Raw genomic sequence first — 26,994 nt, 5'->3', positions numbered from 1 at the left:
TGGATGTTGAGAGTGTAGGTTTCGTTGACTTTTCCAGAAGAGTGTCTCCCGACTCTTGCCTGCTTCCAGAAAAGATTTCACAAAGAGGTGTTATTCTTTTCATGGAAGAGGTTTGCCGTCTGGTGTGACAGCGAGGCCCTAGATCCTGCCTCTAGTCTTATACAGACCTTGCTTGAGTTCTTTCTACACCTGTCTGAATCTGGTCTCAAGACCAACTCGGTCAGTATTCATCTTCGTGCAATAAGAGCTTATCATCAACGTGTAAAAGGTCAGCCTTTAGCTGTCCACTTCATGACGTTTACTTCTCCCACAGTATTGAGAGAATTCCTTGTATGTGTCTAGGGGGGATTATTTCTGTTGGGCTTAGCACCCCCAATAATTTTTACAGTTGGCTCTTATGCTTCGGTCAGAGCCCCTATCACTCCTTATTCAGTATCTTGGGGTCTCAATGTCGTTTTCATCCAGCTGCTGCAAGCTCAATTCGGGCCACTGGATTCCTGTCATCTGAAGTATTGGACCTGGAAGGTCATTTTCCTTGGTGGCTGTTCCTTCAACTCGAAAGGTCGGTGAGCTTCAGACTCTAGTAGCTCAAGCTCCTTACCTTACTTCTCATCTTAACAGAGTAGTTCTCCGCATGCAGCCAAGGTTCTTACTGGCGCTGGTATCAGAGTACCATCTGATCCAGTCAATTGTCTTGCCAACATGCTTTCTCCCTCATCTTACAAGCCCTGGCGAAAGCAAGCTGCGCACTTTTTGCGTGGAGCAGACGAGCTCCCTCGGAAGGTCCGCCCAGTTGTTTATTTCTTTTAATGCCAGTTGCTGTCGGAAACCGCATCATTTCTTCTTAACTGGCAGATTGCATCTCCTTCATTTTTGTCCAAGCTGGACTGACTCTAGAGGGCCATGTCACGGCTCACAAAATTAGAGCCATGGCTGAATCGGTGACTAATCTAAAATCAGTCACTATTGAAGGGATCTGCAAAGCTGCGGCGTGGTCATCAGTCCACACATTCACATCTCACTACTGCCTTCAGCAGAATAGCCGACGCGTCAGTCGGTTTTGGGCAGTCGGGGCTGCAGAACTTCTTTGGGGTTTAGAATCCAACTCCAACCCTCCTAAGCCCATGTTTGTTCTGTTCCAGGCTACACTCATTTTGATGTTTCTTCTTTTCAGGTCAATTTTTATTCTGGCCTCGCCGTTGCGAGACTCTATTGACCACTGTTTGTTGTGTAAGCCTGAAAGCTTGGGATACCCCACTTGTGAGAATATCAGCCTGCTTGTCTTTGGAGAAAGAGTAGTTACTTACCTGTAACAGGTGTTCTCCGAAGACAGCAGACTGCATATTCTCACAAACCCTCCCACCTTCCCCTTTTGGAGTTGTCTCCTCCATCTTTTGGATATAACTGAGGGGCGTGTCCGCTCGGCGAGCGGGAATAGGTGTGCGCACATGCGCAGTACGATCGCTCGCGCGACGGAACGCCGTAAAGAGATTTTGAGATTTTGCTTTAAAATCCTCCGGGGCCGACGTGGCGTCACCCACTTGTGAGAATATGCAGCCTGCTGTCTTCGGAGAACACCTGTTACAGGTAAGTAACTACTCTTTATCTATCCCCCCCATGTCATTTCCTCTTTGGGAGGGACTATGGGGCTTAAGGTGGTTCTTCTGACACTGTGAGGGAGTATTCTTAAGGGAAAAGGGCAGCGTTCTATAGACTCCCGCACAAGATGTTTTACTTATTTATTTATATTTGGCTCATGCCTTTTTTTAGTTGCAGCTCAAGGTGAGTAATATTCAAGTATGGCAGGTATTAAAATGAAGGCCAACGTGTACATTTTATCAGATCATTGCACAAGTACCTCAGTACATTTTTAATTTTAGAACAATATTTGCTGGTGTGGACAGCATATTTTCTCCTGTGTGCCATCTGTATCCTGACCCTGTGCTCACCAAAGTATTGCTGCTCCCTGGCCTAGTGGAAGAACCCAGAAGGTGCAGTGAGCTGGTCAGTCCTCTGCAGTATCTAAACATGCCCTTACACTGAAACTAAGGGAGATTAGGGGGCTACACAGATGTGTATGTATGCTGTATGTGGCTGTATGATGGAGAGGTACCTTTTCTTGGGCAGCTTGAGTAAAGCCATGTAGTTGAGGCAGAAGTTGATGAGGTCCTGTAGTAGCTCCTCCCCCAAATGACTCTGAATGGTCTGCAAAGAAATTTCAAGAAGGAGTGAGGCTTTGCTGAGGGCTGGAGCAGAGGGGCTGCTTTACAGTTTAAAACTAGAAGTCTGCAATGTACATCATTAGTACTACTTCTTATTGCTACAGTGCCACCAGACATATGCAGTGTACAGCTAAACATAAATGTATCTGTTCTGTGGAGCTTACAATCTAGTTCTGGAAGGACTCACATGATTTTAGAAGTCAAAATAGTAGTAACCCTCCAGTTCTTTTATAAAAAGAAACAAAAACTGCAGAAACTGTTCTGAGATCAATCTTTCTCTGGGGGTCACTGAAGCTGTAGAGTACGAGCAGGGTTGCCAGGTGGAAATTTTTTTTCCCACCCAATCGAGCACAAAAACCGCCCAAACCCCGCCCCTAACACCCCCACCCCCGCGTCATCACCCCCGCCCCCGCTGTCATCAACCCCGCCCCCGCCGTCACCGGCCCCGCCTCCCCCGTCACCGGCCCCGCCTCCCACGTCATCGGCCCCGCCTCCCACGTCACTAACCCCGCCCAAAAACGTCACTAACCCCGCCCCCCGCGGCCGAAAAAGCCGCACAAAAAACCGCCCTGAAGCCCAAAAAGCAGCCCAAAAAACCGCAACCCGCCGCGGGCAAAAATTTCCCGCGGCGGGTCGCGGAAAACCGCCCAATTGGGCGGGAAAACCGCCCACCTGGCAACACTGAGTACGAGTGCAGCCAGCCACAGCCTAGAGCTGCAGGAGTGTAAGCAGGGGGTGCAGCCAGTCACAGACAGCCATTGAAAAGCATTCTGGGTAATTTGAATAAGCAGCCAGGCAGGCACAGACAGCCACTGAAAAGCATTCTGGGTAATGTGGACAAGCAGCCAGTCACAGCCACAAAAACAAATTCTGGGTAATATTGACAAGCAGCCAGACACAGCCACAAAAAAAAGCATTCTGGGTAATTTGAACAAGAACCAGGCATGGACAGCTGCTGACAAGCATTCTGGGTAATGTGGACGAGCAGGCACAGACAGCCACTGAAAAGCATTCTGGATAATGTGGACAAGCAGCCAGGCACAAACAGCAAAGAATTCTGGGCGATTTGGATAAGCAGTTGCAGAGAGGCTGAGGTACAATGCCAGCAAACGGCAACAGATAATCCTTTCACCATTTAAAATACTGTAACAATAGATACAGAAGTCTGAGAACCAGTGCCTCAGGTGGCATATATCTCACAGAAGTTACAGGAAGCAAGTCCTTTCAATGGCCAGTCAGTGGCAAGTGTTGATGTTCAGAGGACACCATAACTTGTTGCTGTTAATTTGCAAAACAGCATTTAGGACACACTGAAAGAAGATGGGCAAGCACTGAACAAAACTGAATTAGCAGTGCAGCAAGAGGACGGGGTGTGCTATAACAGGCTGAGCCAGTCCTAGCTTTGTCCCATTGCAAGCATGGAGATGTAGTCATACTTTTTATAGGGAAATCAAAACTACAAATCTGTACATGGAATGGTGCAAAAAACAGCTCTGGGTCTGCCTGTGAGTTAAAAAAAAGGGACAAAGTTGGCCACCATACTAATACACGAGTCAAAAAATATTGTTTTCTGGTCACGTTATCCTGGGGTAGGAGGTTAGAATGGAGAGTAAGGAGGAAAGACAAAGAGCTGAGGCCTTTCTGAAGGGGTTTTACCTGTCTGGAGAGGAGCTTCCCATCTTTGTACTGCACTGTCCCATTCTCTGCAAATATGTAATCAAACTTACAGATAACTGCAAGAGAAAGCAAGGAGGAAAGATATCAGCAGAGGGCAGGGCACAAGCAGAGCTCCTGATTATACCAGACAGCAGGCCTACAGGAATTTACAGTCGAGCCCCACCAAAAAAGATCAGTCCGGGCTATGCCACTGGCCCTGTCACTTTTATGTCTCCTCTCTCTCCTTTGCTGTGGGCTTGTTTGTTCCCTGCTTAGCTTTGGGGCACCAGCCGGGTCTGACTGTGGTGTCTAAGTCACACTGTGGAGTAAGCAGTCCCTTTTTCTGACACTGCACTTTCACATCCTCTTATCTAGGAAAAACATGGCAGACCCTCTCCTAATGAACAGTGTGTGTGCATATGCCTTTGGGGTGGAAGAGATGACTTGTTTTGTTCATGATTGCTTTAGGGAACAAAACCCCTGTGCCTCTCCTCTCTTGCTCTGTCCTTTTCTCTATTCCTTCACCATCTATGGTTCAGGATATTTTATTTATTTATTTTATTGCATTTGTATCCCACATTTTCCCACCTTTTTGTGGGCTCAGTGTGGCTTGCAATTCATGCAATTCGGTTATAACTAAACCTATAGTCCATTTATGGAACTTGGCATTGAGTGTCTTTGCCTAATTCACACAAAGAGGTCACGAGTCTCCCTTTTGGACACAGCTTCCACCGCTTTCAGGTGTGGTGTAATGAAATCTTGTTCCCATTTCAGATGAGTGACGTGTGCGCATATGTTGCCTGCAGCGCTTCCACACGGAGGTGAGAGGCGCTGTCATGTTAGTGCAGGGGGCTCGATATGGCGGGGGGAGGGAGCGGCGACGACGACGACGTCGGGGATGGGAGGGAGGGTGGAGGTTGGTGCACCGGCGATGTTCCTTTCCTTCGTCTCCAGGCTCTCCAGCAGCAGGCCGGCAGCGTCCGTTTCCCTCTCTGTTCTGCCCTCTGACGTCATGATGTCTTGACACGAGGGCAGGACAGAGAGGGGAGTCTCTACTGCGCATTTGCGGGTGAGTCGGTCACTTGTCTTTTATATGTTTGATAACAGAGGCTTCTTCAACATGTTTCTCCAGTTCCAGTGCCAGCCTGGGTTTTGAGTAGGGGTGTGCATTTGTTTGCATTTTCTGCCCAAAACAACAGGAAAAAAAACCCAAATTTCATTTTTTGCATGTGTCATTAATAGTTTGCACTCTTTTGAAAGCGGGTGTACTTTTAGTGAAAAATGCATACTCTTTCAAAGGAGGCTGTACTCATTTGAAAGATGGTACACTCTTTCCAAAGCGGGCACACTACCAGGAGTTAATGGTTACTGAGGATGGGCAGACTGGATGGAACATATGGCCCTTATCTGCCATCATGTTTCTATGTAACACACGTAGAGGATAGTTATTTTATAATCTAGGAGTGTAAATTTGTGCCCTATCCACGTTCTACCCGAATTCTGCCCTTTTGAACATCCACTGAAAAAGTACGAGCCGTTAAATATTGGCATATGGTCATTTATGCATATATGTGGACACATATGCGCATAATTAGGTAGAATACTGGTATGTTCCATCTGCTTACATCTAGAATTACCCCATAAATTGATAGAAATAAGTAATTTTAATCCTTTTTTTACTGGCTTGTTAGGATCTTGTTCCCAAAGTAAATTGTGTCCACTGCAGAGAAATGACCCTCTTGTCTAGGCTGCAGTACTGTTTCCTACAGACTACTACTACTACTATTTAGCATTTCTATAGCGCTACAAGGCGTACGCAGCGCTGCACAAACATAGAAGAAAGACAGTCCCTGCTCAAAGAGCTTACAATCTAATAGACAAAAATCAAATAAATTAATGTGTACAGGAAGGAGGAGAGGAGGGTAGGTGGAGTTTTTGTGGGACTTTTCATTTAAAAGGTCAGTAAAATGAGAATCAAAGAAGGTTGCTGATCTGATAATCCATGCAACGCCATACTACTGGAAGCAGGACTAGAAACGTTCTCTCATTAGTAGAGATTGCATTTCCTCATTCTGAAGAGCAAGTTTTGCGCCTTTTTTTCAGTTCTATCTCTCAATAAAAGGATATTAATCCAGTGCTTTCCACAGACCTCTTCAATGTCGCCTTCGGCACCTAACCATTATACTTCTATTCAGGAAATCTAGACTGCCCCAATTTGATTGACTGCACTTTTTGTCCTTTAGATTGTAAGCTCCTTTGAGCAGGGACTGTCCTCTGTGTTAAATTGTACAGCGCTGCATAACCCTGGTAGCGCTTTACAAATGTTAAGTAGTAGTAAGTAGTATGTCAGCCGCTCCTCTAGGCCGCGTAATTGTCTCTCTCTCTTATCCATGCTGTCTGCTTCCGATTCCACACTCGTCAGTGCAGTTCGCTCTCACTGCCACACAGTTCCGCTAGCAAGGCGGTGCAACACAGTTCAGCTAGTCAGACTTTAAACACAGTTCTGCTAGCCAGGCTTCAAACACAGTTCGGCTAGCCAGGCTTTCCCACCCCGCCCTCTTCAGCAAGGCCTCAAAACAGTTTAACTTAGCTAGACTTTAAACACAGTTCTGCTAGCCAGGCTTCAAACACAGTTCGGCTAGCCAGGCTTTCCCACCCCGCCCTCTTCAGCAAGGCCTCAAAACAGTTTAACTTAGCTAGACTTTAAACACAGTTCTGCTAGCCAGGCTTCAAACACAGTTCGGCTAGCCAGGCTTTCCCACACCGCCCTCTTCAGCAAGGCCTCCAAAACAGTTCAACTTAGCTAGGCTTTAAACACAGCCCAGCTTAGCCAGGCTTTATCCAGCTTTTCAAATGTTTCTCCCTGAATGTCCTTTCATATTCTCAAACTTTCTGCAGCTGAAACTGTGCTTCTCTCCTTTTCTCACTCCAACTCTATTCTTTCCCGTTACCGGCAAACTCAGTCTTGATGGTATTCCTATAACCTCATCCACCACTGCTACAGCTGTGACTCCCACTTAACTATACTTTCTGCCACCTATAAATCTTTCAGATTTCAAAAATCTCTGCATTTTTGTCTCCCAAACCTTTCAAGCTCTTTGAATAAGTTCTTGTGATTTCTTACCTGGAATACTGACACACCATCTTAGCTAGGCTTCCACCTAGTTTCCAACTTCAATCTTCTCCAACTAGTTCAAACTAATCTTTGGCCTATTCTTCCACTCCCACATCACCCTACTGTTCTTTGATCTGTACTGAAAAATGACCCAATAAAATGACTAATTCTACAGAACTGCAGAAAAACCGGTCACCTTTTCCATAGCAAAGGTACTGTCGACATAAATACAGGACAGCTGACTCTAACTGGGGCATCAATTTCCACCTATCCCAGATGCTGATGGTAAATATGTCTCTTAAGTGTTCTGAGTTTATAGCAATGGAATCATTTCCTAAAAGAAATGTCCATAAGCCATTATTAAGATGGGAAATTCCATTCCTTATTTCCAGGATAAGCAGCATAAAATCTGTTTTACTGTTCTTGGATCTTGCCAGGTACTTGTGACATGGATTGGAAACAGGATACTGGGCTTTATTAACCTTTGGCCTGTCCCAGTATGGCAAAGCTTATGTTCTTATGTAAGGAAAAAGCAGATAAAACATAAAATCAAATTATAATTGCTATAGTAGCAAAGGAATGTTGTGTCAAATGTGCTCAATGAACAATATATCAAATGCAAAGAAATTGTAAAAAATAATCTCTTTCTCACCATAGTGTGTTTTTCTTACCTTCATCCCCTTCTCCCAGCTGTTCTGCTATCTTGGAATAATCGGAGCCCCCCACTACACCGATTTTCACCCTGTGACGCAGCTGCTGCAGAAACAAGTCCACCTCCAGGTCTATTTTCTAAGGGATGAACAATGGAAGAGGTTAGATGCCTTAATTGCACTGTCTCTCTCTCTCTCTCTCACTAGACTGGACAGGGCAGGGTTTGAGGTAATCTTTCCTTTTTTAGGCAGGTATTTGATAAGTTTCCTAATGTATTTTTTACATGAAAATAAGTATTAACCTAAATATGATATGGAACCAGAGGGAAGCCATCTTAGTTTCTAAGAGCCTCAAGCTCCCATGATGCATAGGAGCTGATGACATCACTCTGAACAAAAGGTAAAGCAGGCCAGGAATACATGAAGGTCAGAAGCTGGAAAAGAGACCGTTGGCGAAAGTAGTTGTTTTGGTGCTGTAATGGGCATAGAAAAGTTTGAAATTAGCAGTAGTCAGAGGCCTCCTGATCTTCCTTGCCTCCCCTCAGAAAAGAGAGCAGCTGTAAGAGCAGGAACTGAGAGTCAAGATAAGAACATTGAGGAGTATAAGTTAACTTTAGTTACAGTAGTCAAGACTCTTCACAATAGATTTTTAGACCCCTGTCTTTTCTGTAGCTCAGTAATGGGGTTAATTTGTAGACTGGTTACCAGAGGAGCAAAATAAAATGACTGACACAGGGAATCTTTGTAGGAGGAGATCGAAGACTTACATGGAAAAGGCCAGTGGCAAGGTGGAAATTCCGAAATAAACAGAATCTGAACAAATGAGAAGTGCTTGAAGATACTGTACTAAGTGGCCCTTTTACTAAGGCTACTGCACGCCACATCGACCCTACCGCTGGGGTAGCGCGGGTGCCTGGTGGTACTTCCAAAGTTGGCGCATGCAGTTTCCTGCGGTAGAAAAAAAATTTCTATTTTCTACCACAGGGGTGCTCCTGATGGTAATTGGCAGCATGGCCACATTGTGCGTGCCTCCTGATTACCGCATAAAATAGGTGGCAGTAAGGGCTCAGGCAGTAAATAGCCACTCACTAATTTTAATATTAGCGCACGGCTATTTACTACCCCATTTTTTTAAAAGGCCGTTTTCCCACCACAGTAAAAACTGGCCCAGGCATGCCAATTTCACGTTTCAAAACTAGCGCAGGCCACTTTTTACCGTGGCTTAGTAAAAGGGCCCCTAAGAGCACTGATGTGGAGTTAAATTAATTACAAAACTGTTGACAAAATATCACAGAGAAGGTCAGACAGAGTAGGCTTCACATAGGGTGGCTCGTCTCCTTTGGTTTGTGTTTGTCAAAATATCGTGGAGAGCAAGTAATCAGAATGAAGCAATGTGTAAGATTTAATTATTATTTATCATGGGATGTTGCAATGCTAATAGAAAGAATATGAAAAAAAAAATCCCTATGGTAGAGTTTGCAGTAACATTTCCCTAAAATAAATAGGAAATACATCTGACCTATTTCTAGAAGGGTTGTGTAATTAACGTCTTGGTTTGTTTGGATATGAATCAGAACTAGGAATGTGACACCATTGCATCCATGGAATAACCTAGATCATGCTACAGCATGTCAGTTCCTTCTGGATGAGTGTACAGTGTGTGATTTTCATTGGCTGAGGAAACCTAAGCTGTCCCAAAAGAAACTGATTCAGGTCGAGCTGTTTGCTCCTGTGCTAATCTAGCATCTTAAAATGAACCCGTGGAATTGATTTCACCTGTAAATATTCTCTGATGGAACATCAAGGAGCAAAACAGAGTTGTATGTGCCTTAGATAGAATTTGTTTGGCTAATTTCATTTACACATTCATTCATTCAGTTTTTATCATTCACTTATCTCATCAAAAAGTAATTTTATCAGACTACAACATGTCGATAAGCAACACATATTAAAAAGCATTCTAATATACATGGTAACTATAAATAAACACATATAAATAAAACAATAGTAAAATAAATACCTTACATCTATCAGGCTCATTTTCGAAAGAGATGGATGTCCATCTTTTGACATAAATTGGCACTTGGACGTCCATTTCTCAGAGACATCAAATCGGTATAATCGAAACCCAATTTTGGACGTCTCTAACGGAAGTCCATCACAAGGACATCCAAATCTCAAGGGGGCGTATCAGAGGTGTGGTGGAGGTGGGACTTGGGCGTTCCTAAGACTTGGATGTCTTTGAGCCATAATGGAAAAAAGCAAAGACGTCCATGACTAAAACTTGGACTTTTTCACCAGGACCTGTTTTTATTACGAATAAGGCACAAAAAGGTGCTCGAAATGACCAGATGACCACTGGAGGGAATCGGGTTTGACCTACCCTTACTCCCCTAGTGGTCACTAACCCCCTCCCACCCTCATAAAAAATCATTAAAAATATTGATTGCCAGCCTCAAATGTCATACTTAGGTCCATGACAGCGCATGCAGGTCCCTGGAGTAGTTTCGTAGTAGGTGAGGTGCACTTCAGACAGGTGGACCCAGGCCCATACCCCCCCCCCCTGTTACATTTGTGGAAGAAACAGTGAGCCCTCCAAACCCACCAGAAACCCTCTGTACCCACATATAGGTGCCCCCCTTCACCCGTAAGGGCTATGGTAGTGGTGTACAGTTGGGGGTGGTGGGTTTTGGGGTTTTTTGGTGGGCTCAGCACACAAGGTAAGGGAGTTGTGTACCTGGGAGCATTTTATGAAGTCCACTGCAGTGCCCCCTAGGGTGCCTGATTGTTGCCCCGGCATGTCAGGGGGACCAGTGTACTAGAAATTCTGGCTCCTCCCACATCCAAATGGCTTGCATTTGGACATTTTAGACTTGGATGTCTGTGGTTTCGAAAATCACCAAAAATCAAAGACATCCAAATGCAGGGACGTCCAAATCCAAGGACGTCCATGGTATTTTCAAAACAAAAGATGGATGTCCATCTTTTTTTTTTTTAATGACCTTCTCCCCGCCTCCCCCCCCCCCCATCCAAATTCCGACTTAGACGTTTCTTTCGAAAATGCCCCTTCACGTCTTTTGGTGTGATTTAATAATCTATGTTTACTGTTAACTTAACCTTATTAATCAATGCTGTTTATTGCTTGTAAGCCACATTGTGCCCAAGCCAGTCTGGGATAATATGGGGTATAAATATCATAAATAAATAAATTCCAAAAAAGCACTAAGGGGGTCCTTTTACCAAGCTGCGGTAAAAAGGGCCCTGTGGTAGTGGTGGGGCTGTTTTTGCTGTGCACCAGGGCCCTTTTTACCACAGCAGGTAAAAGTCCCTAAAAAAGACATGGACATGCAGTAAGATTACTCTTACCGTGTGGCCATGCAGGGGGGGGGGAGCACTTACTGCCACCTGTTGAGGTGGCGATAAGGGCTTCCACCAGGTTAGCACCACGCTAGAAATTATGGAATTATTTTCTGTAGCGTCGGAAATGGCGCACACTCAAGACTGAACTACTGCCAGGGGCCGCATTGGGCCGGCGGTGGTACTGGGTTGCCACGCAGCAACCCTTTAGTAAAAAGGCCCCCCAAATGCTTGAGAAAATAATAATGTTTTCAATTGTTTATTGAACCTCAAATAATTCAATCCCATTCTCAACTAGCTAGGAAGAGCATTCCAGAAGCCCTGCCTCAGAGAGCCATTTTCTGAGTAGTGGCCAGCCTCAGCAGACAAACTGGAAGGATTCAAAGAAAACTGGTCTCAGTAGATCTACGAGTGTGGCCAAAATCACAGTGTAGGACTCCCCTCATGCAAAACACAATGAATCAAACAACAGATCTTAATAGTCTTCTGGGTAAAAAAGTCAGTGTGGATCTGCTAACACAGGCAACATATTCTCTCACGGACCACGGTGGGCCAATAATCTAACAAAGGGGCTTTGTACCATCTGTAAAGCTTTAAGGGAAGACCACAACATAGGGTATTGCAATAATCTAATCGGCAAAGCAGTACAGAAATCAGAGAGAGGAATATGATGCCGCCTAACCAACGTAACTATCATTTAAAAAATATATTCCATGTATATACTTTTTTTCTTAAGACCTCTTTCAATCTTGGTTACTTGACCAAGAAATGTAAATTGATGATAAATGCGTTACTAGAGTGAATAAGTCTGTGGCTGAAAGTGATATCAACAGGCCTCTCCCCCCTGCTCCTCTGATGTCCCAGGGATATTGGGATCACCCCTCTCAGAGACCCACCCTGACTGGGCCTCCAGTATAGCCCACAGACCCAAAGTTTTGCCCATTTCATACTAGACCCATCTGTTGTTATACTCTAAAAGGACTGACCCTACCTCCCTTCACTGTTATATACTGAAATATGGACTGACACACGAAAGAACCAACTGAGCGTTAGATCATTGTATGAGTTTGAAAAAAAATTAAATAAGTTTATAAAATAAATAAAGTGAGCAACCCAAATCAAGACACTGGAACCTTCCAGCACCAGTAGTAGTTCTGATGAGGACATTTCTGATATTCCTGACACTAAGCTTCTGCCAGCTAATGCTAGTCAAATCACCACTCAACATCTAACACTGCCTACAGTGTTAATTTTTGCTCTTCAGTGCTTATTCAAGGGGTAGACACGCTTCCTTCATCTGAAGAAGGCACCTTTTTGATTTCAGAACCTCAGTTACTATAACTTTCTGCATAATTTTCATGATAGTCCAATGAAAGGTATCAGAACCTCCAGAGAATTCAGTTTTACACAATGCAAGTACATCAACTAGCATTCAAACCACAACTCCCAAAAAGCATCTTCAATATTTGTGAAAGTTTCACCACCTCCTGCACCTTTCCTTTCTAAAGATTTCAGTCAATATTGCTTAAAAAATGTTCACATGGTTAAATATTTGTAGTTTTCACTTACTTAGGAAAGTTTCTATGCATTTTTAAGATCACTCTTAATCTAGTTAAATCATATAAAAAGTACATTTGACTATGCCAATCCAATGTGTTTTCAATCTCAAAAGGATTGAATGGATCTAAAGGCAGCTTTGCTATTAAAGAAAATATTTTATCCTAAAAGTAGATCTGGCTTTCTGAAATGTTTTACACTTATATGTTAAAGGGGGGGGGGATGGCAATTCTGAGCAGTGTACTTCTCTGTCTCAAGGTCTTTGATTGTATATTGCACAGCTGCATCTCTCTCCTGACTTTGGCTTTCATGGCTTTGTACCTGGTTCTGTTGGTTAACCATTTCATAGTCTAGGCATGCTATATGGTCATTGAGAGTAACATAGGAGAGGACAGCAGAAAACAACCCATTGATATCCAGGCTGTCCAGTTTATTTGGATTTTGCTCTCAGCTTTTTCAATAGAAGCTCAAGATGAATTACATTGAGGTACAGTAGGTATTTCTCTGTCCCCAGAGGGTTTATCCCCCTGTTTACTAAGCCGCATGGCAATGCTGACACAGCCCATTCACTGTGTTATTATTAGTGCACGGCAGCCGCTAGCATAGCTTAGTAAACAGGGGGGTAAATGTATACCTGAGGCAGAGGAGGGTTAAGTGACTTACCCATGATGACAAGGAGAACTGCGGGGTTTTCCTGTTTATATTACACAGATATACCAGTGTTTGGAGCATATCAGGCGACACATTTTATTTTTATGCCTTTGCTCTTTGGCTCTGGAGTTCTTTGCTCTAAGTAGCTTTTATGACTTGTTTGCCCTGCTAAATTTAGAGAGGGCTGAAGGTGAATTCCAAAGGACCAAAATGTCTGGTAGGTGCAAGAGGAGTAGAATATTCTGCGGTGGCGGAGGAAGGAACTGCACAATGATATGGGAGACATAGGGTGAAAGCTGAAGCCTTCCCCCTGCATGACTGACATGAGGAAGACAGAAGGCAAGAATCGCTCCCCTCCCCCACACTGCCCCCTCTCTGCAACCTCAGCAAAATCATATTCTGTCTACAGGGCACATTTAAAAACAGGATGTTGGCCCTAATCTACCTTCCCATTGGCAACAAACCTGAAAAATAAAATGAAGATACAGCAAGAGAGACTTGCACTGGATCTTCTACTGAGGCACTGCAGAAATGCTCTTGGATTGAATGCAGCTTTCAAATGTATTAAGAACAATCAGAATTTTTGCTAGAAATTTTCTGTTTGCTTGTTTTCTGGAGACAACGACCCCTTTTCTTCTCCCTAGGATCATTGCAACAAATTTCCAGCTACCCCCACCAGCTTAATTCCATGTTTTTTTGAGCAGGCAGTTTCCCTTTTACTTGTGAGCTTTTAGGCCAATCAGAGCCAAGCTTATGATCTGGTGCTGTAAGACTTCACCCACAGCTATGCAGGGATATTTCCCCTATCCCAAAGCTGCAAGAAGGCGCAATTTTAAAAGGGAGATGTACAGTCTGCAAAATAACACAGTTCTCCCCCTTCTGGTCCTTCAAGAAAAAGATCCTTATTTGTACTAACACTATCAGGGATGAATGTAAAAGATGGGTACGTTTCCTCAGTACCTCTTGGATAAAATAATAGGGTTACCGTTTTAGTCCACTTTAAGGTAATAGATAGAAATTAATCAAATAAAAAAAACAAGATAAGATGATACCTTTTTCTATTAGACTAATTTAATACATTTTTTATTAGCTTTTGAAGGCTGCAACCTTCTTCCTCAGGTTAGGAATGAGCAACAGATGACAATATCAGAATACAGTACAGTCTCCGACCTTCGCTAATCTGACCATCCAGCATTTCCATCAAACTCCTCCACCCCCGGTGACATTGTCACGTTTATTTCTATTAAAACTCTTTTTAGAATAAGCAGATATACAGTAATGATGTTTTAGGGCTACAATCATGCTGCAGAATGTGCTATAGTGTTGTTAATAATGAAAATTGGGAACTCTGTGCCTTTGTTTATGCTTTGCTTGAGGGGTCTATGCAGTCTTTTCTGTATTATCCAACTTTTCACTTATCTGACAACAGGTTGGTCCCATTTACATTGGACAATCGAGACTGTACTGTATATAAGTGAACTATAAAGCATTCCAATGACAGTGTCACAGGGAAAGGTAAAGGTGGGGAGATGGAAGTGAGGTACAGAGAGAGATGGTTGGGTGATCAGAGGGTAACAAAGCAGTATAATTTTATGGTCTATAAGCCAACTGGAAACCCAGAGCTTTGATGTGGAGTGGAGGAGTAGCCTAGTGGCTAGTGTAGCAGACTTTGATCCTGGGGAACTGGGTTCAATTCCCACTACAGCTCCTTGGGACTCCAGGCAAGCCACTTAACTACTACTACTATTTAACATTTCTAAAGCACTACCAGGGTTATGTAGCGCTGTACAATTAACAAAGAAGGACAGTCCCTGCTCAAAGGAGCTTACAATCTAAAGGACAAAAAGTGCAGTCAATCAAGATTGAGGCAGTCTAGATTTCCTGGATAGAGGTACAATGGTTAGGTGCCGAAAGCGACATTGAAGAGGTGGGCTTTGAGCAAGGATTTGAAGATGGGTAGGGAAGGGGCTTGGCGTATGGGCTCAGGGAGTTTATTCCAAGCATAGGGTGAGGCGAGGCAGAAAGGGCGGAGTCTGGAGTTGGCGGTGGTGGAGAAGGGTACTGAGAGGAGGGATTTGTCCTGTGAGCGGAGGTTACGGGTAGGAGCGTAAGGGAAGATGAGGGTAGAGAGGTAGTGAGGGGCTGCAGATTGAGTGCATTTGTAGGTTAGTAGGAGAAGCTTGAACTGTATGCGGTACCTGATCAGAAGCCAGTGAAGTGACTTGAGGAGAGGGGTGATATGAGCATATCGGTCTAGGCGGAAGATAAGACGCGCAGCAGAGTTCTGAATGGATTGAAGGGGGGATAGATAAGTACCTGTATATAATATGCAAATCTCTTTGAATGTAGTTGCAAAAACCACAGAAAGGCAGTATATCAAGTCCCAAAAACACACTGACACACTTGACCCAACACAGTCTGTGTTTCAGCAGATACAACCCTCTGCCTGAGAGAACACCAAAATATTTCATCATCTTAACTTCAAAAGCCTTACATTCCTGTAGAAAACTTTAAAATAATCCAGGAGTGTAAGACCTTTTAGGATAAGATGATGAAATTTTGGCCCCGGCAAAAGAGGTTTTAACAGAGATCTGCGTTTCCCATCACCTTATAAATCATAAAATTATACTGTTTTGTCACCTTCTGTTCACACCTTCCTGTTTCTCACTCCCACCCCCTTCCCCTTTCCCCATGAGCCTGTCATTGAAATTCTTTTATCTGTAGTTTTTCACACATTACTGACATGACAGAATACTAGACTAACTTCAGGAGTCAGCACTTACACTAGCTCAATGGCTGATGTAAATGCTTGCACCTAACTGCTTGAATTCTAATACCCATATAAGTTCTAGGAACACCCCTAAACTGCCCATGCCGCTAACGACAAAGCAGCAAACGAGGAGAGGATCTCTATGGAAAAGCCAGTCCAACCAAGGTGAAGTAGAAGTTGACACAAAGATCAACCAACGCAGGGAATGTTGCTTAGAATACTTTATTGAAGGTACCAGCAGGGCTTTGTTTGAGGGGGTACTGAGTACCGACACCTTTTCCATTGTCTGCTAAAATTGACCCATGGACCCCAAGTTTTAATGAACAAGTTCAGGCTCTACACACCAATTCTGCCTTGTCATAGATTCTGTGACTGGTTGCAGGGGGCCTAGCTATTGTGGGGTGGGTCCCTCAGTGATCACCCCACCCTTGAAGGGTGGCCTAGCATCTGAGTACCGTCACCTTTATTGCTAGAAAAGATGCACTGACACACTTGACCCGACACGGGCTGTGTTTCAGCGGATACAACCGTCTGACTGAGAGATCACCAAAATTCTTGACAAGACAAGATTGCTCTTGTGGCTGGTGTAAAAGGTGGTAATGTCAAGAACAGTAGCAGAAGAAAAGGTGCTGATGAATCACAGAGTGAAGTCACAACTGAGCCGCAGTATTCTCTGGACTAATTGCATTCCAGCACCCAAACAGCCACCTTAAACTAGATCAAGTTTGGGGAGAGTCCATATCCATACTTCTCAAGGTCAGAGGAAGTTCTTCTGTCAAGAGTAGGCGGGAGGGGAGGTATAAGGGAAGGGGCAAACCCCAGATTAGTATGAGAGAAGGACGACTCATTCAAGCCCAACCCTGTGCATGGTTGCCACAGCGTTCACCCAGGCTGCAAGCCCTCAGGAAAGAGGAAGGCAGTTTGCAAACTTAACAAGGAACAACTTAATGCTGCCAGGAAAACACTCAGCCCCACCTGAATTACAGCTTGCTCCCAAAGTACTGAATCACATCAGAATATCCTAATTATTTAATTGTACATCAACTGCTAACGTTTCATACCATGCAGCCACAGGAAATAAAACATGTTATATGTTGCCTCACTCTAAGTGTGTCAAATGGAGGCTTTAAAATATCAATATGTTTGTTCCACAGCCTGGTTGAGGGGATTATTTCTCTGTTTAGTCTTTGTTTTTGTGTGATGTATATTTTTAAATCATTTTTTATATATATTTTCAACAAAAAACATAGGAATCAGCAGTGGGCCCTTACTCTCTCAATATTGAACAAACACTTTCACTGTGTACAGGGAGGGCTAATTTACACTGAGTTTAGCACGTCAGTTGTTTTCAAAAGATGGCTCTTATGATTAAAAAAAACAAAACATCTTTTGCCATTTTCTCTTCTGAGTGCCCTGTCTCTAAAGGTTGATGCTATATCTCTGAGTAATCTGGGTCTCACTCCCAGCACTAGTTCAGTTCCAGGAGGTCTGGACACCCCCCCCCCCCTCCACCTGCTTTAGACCTGGGTCACAAAACAGAAACTTCTATGGGTCTCTCCACTCAGTTTCTCCAACTCACACAGTCACTGGTGTCAACACTGGCTGGAATAGAGATCCGGAAGCAATGGGGAGTAACGCTGGTAGGGCTCCAGAAAAAGGAGGACGGATTGAGCCAGCCGGGTTGAAAGCAATGGAAGTAAAACCCGGCTGGCTCAATCCGTCCTCCTTTTTCTGGAGCCATATGGTAACCCTAAACGCTGGGGCTTCTTGAGGGCATTCTGCTAGTCCAGGGGAGCAAGCGTCCTCACTCCTGCTCCAAAGAACCACACAATGCTGCAAATATTTTCTTTTTAATGAAAACTCAACTTTACTAACTTTCTGAAACAGGCAGTTCAGCCCTTTATAACTCCATCTGTATAGTCATCAACTTGTCTTAGCAATCCTTCTCATTCAAGATTGTGTATTACAACCTCAACCACTTTCCAAACTTGATTTACTTTGCAAACTGCCAGCATTTACATATGTACAGCACCACCTGTTCTTTACCCATCCCTTTGGGCTATCATTAATCCAGGCCTGCTCCTAATAATCCTGATGGCAATCCAGTTCTCCTTTTGGCTGCCCTACTTCCAACAATGCACTTCTCAGAGCTGCAGCCTGGCCTTGAACAGGCTTCCCCTGCTCTGACTACCCACCCCGAGCATCTTACTCCTTCTCAGTTGCTACTGTTAGGGGTAACAATGACTCCTTAAGTTCAACCCAGGTTTATTCAGTCACTCCAGGAACCCCCTCTCCTCCAAGGGTCCTGGCAGGGTACAGGCAACCAAAGACCCTGTGTTCCCTACTGAAATCCTTTTTATTAACTCTAACTCCTCCCCAACTAACAATCACTCCCCCAAACTCTTTTCCTCTGCAATTTATCCCCTGGGCTGGATTCTCACGTTTTAAACCCTCCCCAGAGACTTTGGAGAGTTCTACATACCAGCATTAGTAACCCCCATTACAATGTGGGATTACATCTGTTTTTCATGTTTCAGTGTGATACCTGGAGTGGAGGAGTAGCCTAATGGTTAGAGTAGTGGGTGGAGAATGAGGGGAGCCCACTACAGCTCCTTGTGACCTTGGGCAAGTCATTTAATCCTTCATTACCTCAGGTACAAACTTAGGTGGTGAGCCCTACAGAGACAGAAAAATGCCTGCTGTACCTGGATAGCTTTTGGGTTTGCAGGCAGCATATAAAAAATTAAATACAAAATCTTGAGCAACATCTGCTTCACGAAGATGCAAGACGGCGGGAGTGGTTGAGGAGAAGGAGCTTTGACAAACAGCATCAGCTATGAAATACAAATTGTACTGAAGCGAGAGCCTTACTGATTTGATTTGAAAGCCCACCTCTTTAACATTGCTTTTGACTCGTAACCACTTGTAACCACTTGCCTCCACCTACCCTCCTCTCCTCCTTCCTGTACACATTAATTGATTTGATTTGCTTACTTTATTTTTGTCTATTAGATTGTAAGCTCTTTGAGGAGGGACTGTCTTTCTTCTATGTTTGTGCAGCGCTGCGTAAGCCTTGTAGCGCTATAAAAATGCTAAATAGTAGTAGTAGTAGTAGTAGAACTGCTCTGGTTTGCTGTGCTGCTGCCTGGTCTGTAATGGAACAACAGTGCTTGGAGGTTGCCACAGTTAATTAGACCTCATTACATCAGGCTCATGCTAACTTTGCTGCATCCACCAAGCAGGTTCATTTTACATTCCAGTCCCAGAATCCTGAGGAGGAGATGGGGACTGGATTGGGGGGGGGGGGGGAGGCTTTTATTCCCCATTGAGCTGCACATGATTGCTCAGATCTGTACTATAAAAGGGAAAAGGAAATGGGACTTGATATACTGCCTTTCTGAGGTTTTTGCAAATACATTGAAAGCGGTTTTCATAATTCAGGTATTTATTTTGTACCAGGGGCAATGGAGGGTTAAGTGACTTGCCCAGAATCACAAGGAGCTGCAGTGGGAATCAAACTCAGTTCCCCAGGCTCAAAGTCCACTGCACTAACCACTAGGCTACTCCTCCAGGAAGTTGTCTTCTGTCTGATGGGGCTAGCAGCAGGGTATGCACACAATGTGGAGATCAAGGTGGTTTAATGAAGACAAGAGACTGCATGATGTCAAAAAGCTGAAGCAGTCTCCCCCCTCCCCCCCCCCCCCCCCCCCCCCCCCGCAGCCATCATATTGGTGACACCAAAACAAACTATACGCTGCCGCATGCTTGTTGGTAGCATTTATTTTAAATCTCTGTTATAGAAACTCGTCGGCTTGTGCAGCATACAGATTTACACAGAGGAATGGAATAACCTTTCATCAGTTAGAATAGTAATTAGTTCTAAACTATAATTGGTATGTCATTTCGAGGGGCTGGTAATAGGGACACCCTACCACTGTGGCAGGGGAGATGGATGCTAGCAGGCTGCGACTGGGGAGGCGGCAAGCACCTTGAGGGGTGGGGGTAGGAGGGAGAGAAGGCGGCTGCAGGGGCTCAGCTTGGTGAGTTACCGGCTCCAAGGCTTTTATTCAACGCCGGGTAGAGAAAGGACCGTGACTTGGTTTATTGCTGTGTAACCCCAGGGCAGCACATCACCGAGCTGGGGAAAAAGTTAAGAGTTCCACCCCACCCCAGCTTCTTTTGTGGTCACAGCTGCTATTGTTTTTATGTACAAATATCTTTATTGTCCTTATAAGCAAAAATAAAGGCATATGGGGGGGGATTCTATATATAGCGCCTAAAAAATCTGAGTGGAAAACATTTCTGCCTAAGCATATTCTATAAATGGTGCCTAGATTTAGACACAGTATATAGAAAATACTTAGTTAATATCCCAGCGCCTAAAACTGCGCTCGTCCTTTTACATCAATGAAAACATGGCACAAATCCCGGCACATAGATTTAGGCGCACTGGGCCATATTCTATAACTACATGCGTAAATTTTAGAACATCCATTTCCCCATAACCAAGCCCCTTTTTGCCTGCACGTGTTAGAAGTTAGCTGCACTGCGTTACAGAATACACTTAGCGAGTTGTGTGTGTAAATTCAAATTCTTGCCAATTAGTGCTCATTATTACTTCTTAAGTGCTGTTATAAACGCTAATTAGTTTGAGCCAATTAAGTTACGCATGTTATTATTGAATATGCCTGAAATTCAGTGTGGATCTCTAGGTGCGCCACTGAAATCCACAATACAACATTGCAAATAACAAAGCAAGCTCTGGAGCACTGACAAATACATTTTGAATGTAACTTTCACCCCTTCACAGACCCCTCAAAAACTCCCCAACCCCCCCCCGATCCCCTCCTACCAGAGAGAATGCAAAACCTAGGAGGTTTAATAAAATAATAAAAACCTCACAACTTTGCTATTGTTTTTAATAGCAATTGCTATTGTTTTGCTATGACCAATATGGCAGCAAACTCCGCCCACTGGCTTCAGTCCAGATAATGAGCCAGATAGGCTCATGTCCTCTCTTCCTGTTATCAAACCTCCATGGTGGAGATCATATGCTACTATCCCTTTCTAAATCAGGACCCCTCCACCCACAGGAGGACAGCTGTGAGTCCTTCTGACAAAGAGCAGTGCTCATGTCTCTGGTCTCTGGGTAAAGAACCCCTTCAAACCTCAGCCACCAGCATGGGGTTGTCATGAACCCTTTGCTCATTCAGAAGGGATAAGTAGAGAGGTGTGGTAGCCGTGTTAGTCCACTCTTAAAGGTTATCAATAGAAATCAAACAAAATAAAACATGGAAAAGGAAATAAGATGATACCTTTTTTATTGGACATAACTTAATACATTTCTTGATTAGCTTTCGAAGGTTGCCCTTCTTCCGATCTGAGGAAGAAGGGCAACCTTCGAAAGCTAATCAAGAAATGTATTAAGTTATGTCCAATAAAGAAGGGATAAGGAAACAAAATGAAAACAAATAACTGCTGTAGTTTTAAAGCTGGAAGGCAGTAACCCTCCATCTCCCCCCCCCCCCCCAAAAGATCATTGGTTTAAAAATACAGTATATTTTCCTCTAGAACATAAAGAGAAAGAGAAATCGCACAAAAGCGGGATCATACTTCTAGGACAGGGAGGCTAATCTCACTGGGACAACTACCTTAAGATCCTGCACTTTGGAGGGTTTCTCTTCTAGAGCAGAGGCGTAACCACAGGTGGGTCAGGATGGCCTGGGCCCAGCCCATCCACTTTCAGCTCAGGACCTTCCAGCAGTGGTGGACTGTTTGTGTAGCTGGCAGGGATCCCCAAGCCCCATCAGCTGAAGGCATCCAAAGCCTGCCATAAGCCCCCTCAGCCAACCGTGCAGTCAGTGGCATCATTCCATGCTGGCACTTGCTCACTTTTTGCAAGCGCTCAGTTCATAAGAGAGAACTAAGCATGCATGGAGTGTCTCTTGTCAGTGGCTGGGACAGCCGCTGCTGACTGCTGTGGTTGTCTGGAGGGAGTTATGGCAGGCTTTGGATGTCTTCAACAGGCAGGGCATGGGGATCCCTGCCAGCTAAGGCATTTAATTGTTAAGTATTTTAAATTGAGATGGGAGGGGGGAGAACAGGAGGGAGCAAGCAGGGAAGAGAGAAATAAATTGTGCCCACCCAAAATTTGCCATCTGCCTATGCTATTGTTCTGGAGTGTGGCAAAAATTGTACCACAGAAAGGTACAGTGACAGATCCCCTCTCCCCCACTACTCTTCAACCTGTGAGGTGGGGGGTTGGGAGGAGATACATAAATAGGGGGAAAATTCTTAAGTAGTTACAGATTAAGATTCATGCCAGATCCTAATCCCAGAGCAGGTCAAACACCATCTGACCAGCCTGCTCCTCTAGTTCTGTGAACAAACATTCTACTTAAACAAACTCTCCCAAGAATGAGTACAGGGCAAACCCAATTCTCTCCTTTTAGTATGCAACACAGAAAGAATATTCAAATGCTGGTCTCACCTCAGGAACAGTGACATAAACTCCCTCCCCTGCCAGACACTATGTGAAGAAACACAAAACCCTGAAAATATTACACCACCAAAATTCTTCCAACTCCCAGGCCTAAAACAGCAAAACCTCTACCTATGAAAACGCAGGCCAGCAGATACTAGAATACCAATGAGGAGCTGAAGACTGGACTGCTTCAAATCCCCCATCTTAGTCACACAAGCAAAGTACAGCACAGATAGAGCCTCACCAAAAACAGAATAAGTGACCACAGAGACTACAAACAGAAAGATGCAGACAAAAATTGAACTGGAGACCCCGTGAAGCCAGAGTCTGCATGCAATGCAATGGTGAAGAAACAGAAACACAAATGCATTTTTTATTGCACTGTGCAAAAACAAAGGCATTAGAGATACATACCTCCCAAAACTAGCAGAGAAAACCCAAAGACTTTCCACAAAAGAATGAACAAGAAAAAAAAATTTGGTAGGAAGAGGAGAAACGCCAGCACAGCAACAAAATAAGAAACCTAATCAGAGACAGGGACAAAAGTGGGCAGCTGGAGATTCCTGAAATTGTCTTCTCTTTGCTTGTAATTATTTTCTTTTGTGTTCTCTGTATTCCTTTAGTGACACAGACACAGACTGTTTTATGTCAGTGAGGTTTCCTGAATGTGAATCTCAGAGAGCGGGAGCCTTGGCAGACAGGGAATGTAGAGGAAAGGTGAGGGAGGCACTGCAGCAGGTCCTGGCACAGCTCCATGGCTTCCCTCTGCAGACACGCTGTCATGTTTGCAACACAAGGATACTGAGAATTACAAATGTGTATCCATCCTCACCTTAAATCTGCTGCTCCCTTGGTCTTTGCAATAATGGGGGACTGGTGCCCTATCTGAGAGCTTCTTTAGGCACCTCATTCCCCTTATGCCTCCTGCTTTTCCTCCAGCATTGTAGACAAATCTTCTGTAGCCTGTGGGCTGAGACCTAGGGAAGCCAGGGTTCAAATCCCACTGTGGCTCTTTGGGCGTCAGTCAGCTGATGTACAGACTCAGACTCTAAGTCCCCCAGAGACAGAACCCCACTGTACCTGAATGGAGCTCACCTTGAGCTACAACTGAAAAAGATGTGAGCCAAATAAATAAAGGTCCAAATCCCAAAGAGAAAACCAAAAGTCTTCCATAGGAGGGGGAGCCAGGCTTAATCTCATATCTGTGACCAGATGTATTTATTTATTTGGCTGATGTGCCAAACGTAAGGGTGGAAGGAAATGATGCATCAAGACATTTCAATGTACTGTAAAACATGGTTTTAATAAATCAAGTCCCAGATGTGTAAACTCAACATAGTAGAGCCGAAACACAGACTGTGTTGAGTTAACATGTCTGGGACTTGATTTATTAAAACCACGTTTTACAGTACATTGGAAAGTCTTGGTACATCATTTCCTTCCACCCTTGATCATCTGGCCACAGCTATGAGATTAAACCCAGCTCCCCCTCCCCCTAATTAAAAATACAGAAATCCTGCTAAAGCAAAAGAGTAGAGTGGTCTATGATAAGAGCCACCCACCAGGTATCAAAAACCTGCAATTTTTGGTGACTATATGCAAACACCAGTAAGATCTACTGTGCCCACCCTTGTCAGGGCCGGTCCTAGGGTCTCTGGCGCCCCCCAGCAGACTATCAGTTGGCGCCCCCCAGCTTCTCCTTTCTCTTTTCTCCCACCCTGCCCCTGTCCAGCGATTCTTCTTCGCCCCCATCTCCCTCCCATTTATGGCCACCTGCCCACCCTCTTCTCCCCCCAACATCCCCCCTTTTCTTCTTGTCACCCTGCTTGGTTTAAGTCTTTTTTAATTTACCTCCGTCCCAGCGGCTGCGTCATTTCAAAGCCCTGCCCGTCTCTAGCCTTCCCTCCCTTCGTGAGTTCATTCCCTCAGAGTCCCGCCCTCGAGGAAATGAAGTCAGAAGGCGGGACTCTGTGGGAACGAACTCACGAAGGGAGGGAAGGCTAGAGACGGGCAGGGCTTTGAAATGACGCGGCCGCTGGGACGGAGGTAAATAAAAGATTTAAACCCCCAAGGGCAGTGCGGTATGGCGGTGCAGCGCCTCAGTGGCGCCCTTGAAGGCAGGCGCCCCCCTGCGGTGCTTACCTCGCTTACTGGGTTTGACCGGCCCTGACCCTTGTACTGGAGTATGGAGATCAAATGCTGAATTCTTATTAGAGCACATTAGAGGCACACCTCAGGATCCTGACAGAGCCCAATGTCATGGGAGTAGATATGTATTTCCTCAGTGGCGCACTGGCCAGCCAAGACCAGTTCCAGGAAAGCAGGAGTTCCCAGGCCTAAAACAGCAAAGCCTCTGAAAACGCAGCCCCATTTCAATTGCTCATTTCTCCTTGCTAGCCCCAAATGTTAGATCCGCTTTTTCTCCCCCATCTTAGATTGAGGGGGCTAAGAATGCTATCCAACCTGCCCCCAGTACAGACTACTGCTTAATGATTTCACCTGTATTAAAGGATAAGGTAAAAGATTCGTATTACCTTCCCATTATCTTCCCCATCAAAGTTATTTCTTGTGACAATCCACTATCTCCTACCCCTTCTCTCTTACTCGGCTGCTGGGTTGTCTATCTGTCCCTCTGCCATTGTCCAAACACTGCTGCAGCTGCGGTTAGAGAGGCGAGCAAAAGTGAAAAACCAGCTTGGAGACTGATCAACCAGTGGCAAAGGGGCAGGGCAGGGCAGGGAAACTGTCTGCAAGCCCAGATAAGGAAACCGAAAAGAGACCAAGAAACAGCCAAAGAAAGCAGGATACACAAGGGGAATTTAAGCAATTCAACAGTAGAAAAGCCCCCCACCCCCCGAATCCGCCTTTAAGCTACTTAATTGGAAATCTCTTCTAGGGGATCCGCTGCTGCTGCATAGTATGGACATATAGAGGTATTGGGGAGGGGGAGGGGGTTGAGGAGGGGCAATACCTGTCGGGCTGGAGTAAGGGTGCCATCCACGTCAAAGAGACACAGGATGCTGCTTGGGCGCTTCTGCAACTCCGGGTTTGCCATTTTTGGCGGCTCCTGAGCCGTTGACAGCACTATGAATGGAGAGGGAGTGGAGGAGGCAGGTCCGGGTAGGAAGGGGGTAGTGGCCGTGCCACAACCAATGAGAAGCGAGGCTGGGATTACATTCCGGACCAGCCCCTCAGCGAGGGTGCCGCCTCCACAGCTGAGCTCAGTCGGGCTGAAGGTCACACAACCCCTCCTCCCCACACCATGGCAGCCTGCCAGCCCCGCTGCTCAGAAGGGCCCCCAGTTACAGCCCTTGAAGGTCTTTTACTTACACTGGGTGAAATGTACGGTGCAAACAACTGGCCTATGGAAATGTACTGATGTCTTTTCAAATATTTTCCTCTGTGTTGGATCTGCGCCCTGCATTATTGTCTGGCATTTACAGAGCTGTGAAAACAAAACAAACAAAAGTCCCATAAGCGGGGGGGGGGGGGGGGGGGGGGCAGCGTACAGTGTGTGTAATGTCCAGGTTAATGTCCACCTGAGCACCAGTGATCATCGGATAGTATGGTTTCATTTAAAAACAATTAAAAAAAAAAAAAGCAAACTTGTACCAAGCTCAACCGGCTGAAGTTAGTAAAATGAAGAAGGATCTGATAGGGTGGCAGGAGCTAAGGGAAGTGGAAAGATGGTGGGATAAAACTGAAAAGAGATGTGACAATGGCGGAGTAGCTTAGTGGTTAGTGCAGCAGACTTTGATTCTAGGGCACCGGGTTCGATTTCTACTGCAGCTCCTTGTGACTCTGGACAAGTCTTTTAACCCTATATAAACCTCTTTGTAGTTACAGAAATCTGGGCAAGTTGCTTAACCCTCCATTGCCATAAGTACCTGAAACCCCCATGCTCTCTTATATGATAAACAAGCCCTGCCGAGTGTATCCTAGGATGCACTGTGTGGGTGGGGTGGAGGGGGTCTCACTAGACCACCAGGGAATTTTTTTGGTAATGTGTGTGGGGGAGGGGGACTACTAGGCTACCAAGGAACTTGTGTGTAGGGAGTGGGATGGAAGGGGGCCACTAGCCCACCAGGGCTTTTTTTTTAATTAGGGAAAGGGGGTTGAGTATGTGGGGGTAAGGTGGGAGCCACTAGACACCAGGGGTATGCTTGGGATGGCAGGAAGAGGTGTAAGGGGGTAAGGGGCTGATGCATGCCATGGCATGCTTGTGTTTTTTTTTTAAATGTCAACTTTCCTGTCAATGTCTGAACCAATCACTGTTCAGGCACTGACAGGATAGTTGAAAGTTTAGCACTGAGCTGCAGATTACTGCTGCAATATTAACGAAGCATTAATTTGCATGCTCAATAGTTTGAGCATGCCACAACATTTTTTTAGTGCTAATTTCACAATACAGTGAAGACTCTAACCTTTGAGCATCAGCACAAGAAAAAGAAATCAGCATGACAAAAGGGGGAGGGGAAAGATGGGTATAAAAGAGCACTGCCAGCTCATGGGGTTGTAGTACCATGAGCCAA

At 44.9% G+C, this 26,994-nt stretch overlaps 1 pseudogene; it reads right to left on the bottom strand.

Moving 5' to 3' along the window:
- LOC115459369 overlaps positions 1-25,517 on the bottom strand; it is a 43,103-nt pseudogene extending 17,586 nt beyond the window's left edge.
- Between the last annotated feature and the right edge of the window lie 1,477 nt (positions 25,518-26,994).

This window comes from Microcaecilia unicolor, unplaced genomic scaffold, assembly GCF_901765095.1.
Source record: "Microcaecilia unicolor unplaced genomic scaffold, aMicUni1.1, whole genome shotgun sequence".
Lineage (NCBI taxonomy): Eukaryota > Metazoa > Chordata > Amphibia > Gymnophiona > Siphonopidae > Microcaecilia > Microcaecilia unicolor.
This window is presented reverse-complemented; position numbering and strand designations above follow the sequence as displayed.